General features: G+C 39.7%; 1 pseudogene; it reads right to left on the minus strand.

Annotated features, from left to right (window-relative positions):
• Positions 1-453: 453 nt before the first annotated feature.
• LOC126191455 (uncharacterized) lies at positions 454-1,146 on the minus strand (annotated as a pseudogene).
• Between the last annotated feature and the right edge of the window lie 1,171 nt (positions 1,147-2,317).

The following is a 2,317-nucleotide window of genomic DNA, read 5'->3' on the forward strand; positions in this document are numbered from 1 at the left end:
ACTGAATGTGGTCACTACCTCCATGGTTTCTCCTGCTATATCCCACGAATTGGTAGGTGTAGTTGCCATAATTTTCGTTTTCTTCACATTCAGCATAAGACCGGCCTTTTCACTTTCGTCTTTCACCTTCAGTAAGAGTGTTCTCAATTCTTCTTCACTTTCTGCCAACAGGATCGTATCATCCGCGTACCTGAGGTTGTTTACATTTATTCCAGCTATTTTAATTCCTGTTTCTCCTTCATCTAGCCTCGCATTCCTCATAACATGTTCTGCATACAGATTGAATAAGTACGGTGACAGTATGCAGCCTTGCCGGACCCCTTTCTGAATCTTTATCCATTTCGTTGTTCCATACATAGTTCTCACCGTGGCTTCTTGGTCAAGGTATAAACTCCGTATCAGATGAATGAGATTATCTGGTACACCCATGTTTTTCAGTACGTTCCATAATTTGTTGTGATCGACGCAGTCAAAGGCTTTGGCGTAGTCAATAAAGCAGAGGTACACATCTTTCTGGAATTCTCTCGCTTTTTCCATAATCCACCGAATGTTAGCAATTTGATCTCTAGTTCCTCTTCCTTTCCTAAATCCAGCTTGTTCTTCTGGTTGCTCTCGATCTAGATATTGGCGAAGTCTATTTTGTAAGATTTTCAACATAACTTTGCTAGCATGTGAAATAAGTGCGATTGTTCGGTAATCTGAGCATTCTTTAGAACTTTTCTTCTTTGGAATGGGGATGAATACTGATCTTTTCTAGTCTTCTGGCCACTGCTGCGTGATCCATATTTTTTGACATATTGAGTGCAGCACTTTCACTGCATCCTTTCCAGTGACTTTAAACAATTCTACTGGTATTTCATCATGGCCACTAGTTTTGTTATCAGCCATATTTTCAAGGGCCCACTGGATTTCGCTCTCCAATATATCTGGCTCTAGTTCTAAATTAACATTAACATCAGCAGTAGGAGCCCTGTCATGATGCAGTTCTTTCTTGTATAGGTCTTCTACATATTCTGCCCATCTTTCCTTAACATCCTCTGCTTCACTCAGATCTTTCCCGTTTCTATCTTTTATTATTCCAATTTTTGCCTGGAATTTTCTTTTACTTTCTCTAATTTTCTTGTAAAGGTCTCTTGTCTTCCCCATTCCGTTACATCTTCAACTTCCTTGCACTGTTCATTAAAGAATATATTTTTATCTCTTCTAGCTAATTTTTGAAAATCTTTATTTAATTCAAACATAGCTCTCATCTATCTCCCTTGATTTTTGCTTTCCTTCGTTCTTCTGCAACTTGCAGTGTCTCAACTGATAGCCATCTAGCCTTCTTACTGTTCTTTTTCTTGGGAGTGTGTTTCTCTGCAGCCTCCTTGACAGTATTAACTACTTCTGTCCACATCTCGTGCGAGCTTTTGTCCTCCAGGTGTAATACATTAAATCTGTTTTGTACCTCTACAGCATAGTCGGAGGGTATAGAGTTAAGGTCGTATCTGCAAGTTGGGATACTTTTTGCTACATTCTGAAGTTTCAGCCGAAATTTTGCAATCAGGGGCTCATGATCTGATCCGCAGTCAGCCCCAGGTCTTGTTGTAGCTGACTGAACCGCGCTCTTCCACCTCTGATTACAAAGTATGTAATCAATTTGGTTCCGGTGTTGGCCATCTGGCGAAGTCCAGGTATATAGACGTCGTTTTGGTAGTTGAAACAGTGTATTAGTAATTATCAATGAATTTTCTTGACAGAATTCTAGGAGTCTCTGTCCAGCTTCATTTGTTGTATCAAGACCATATTTCCCTGTTATACCTTCTACAGCTTCATTTCCCACTTTTGCATTCCAATCTCCAACTATGAAGACGATATCCTTTTTTGGTGTTGACAGTAGTAATTCTTGTAAATCTCCATAGAACTGATCAATAATTTCCTTTTCAGCATCGGTTGTTGGTGCATAAACTTGAATTACTGTGATGTTGAGGAGCTGACCTTGAAGTCTGATGGACATCATTCTATCATTTTTATATTTGCATCCCATTACAGCTTTTCTCACTTTATCACTAACTATGAAGGCTACTCCATTACTTCTGTTGTTATCGTGCCCAGAATAATATGGCCATCCGAAGCAAATTCTCCCATGCCAGTCCACCTCATTTCACTTATTCCCAATATGTCGATTTTAATTTTCTCCATTTCTCTTTTCACTATGTCTAGTTTTCCTTGATAAATGGATCTTACATTCCATATTCCTATGCAGTGCTTCTCTTTGCACCATCTTACTCTTCGTGAAGCTCCTCTCAACCTGGTTCCCCCCGGAGATCCGATCGGG

This window comes from Schistocerca cancellata, chromosome 6, assembly GCF_023864275.1.
Source record: "Schistocerca cancellata isolate TAMUIC-IGC-003103 chromosome 6, iqSchCanc2.1, whole genome shotgun sequence".
NCBI classification, from domain to species: domain Eukaryota; kingdom Metazoa; phylum Arthropoda; class Insecta; order Orthoptera; family Acrididae; genus Schistocerca; species Schistocerca cancellata.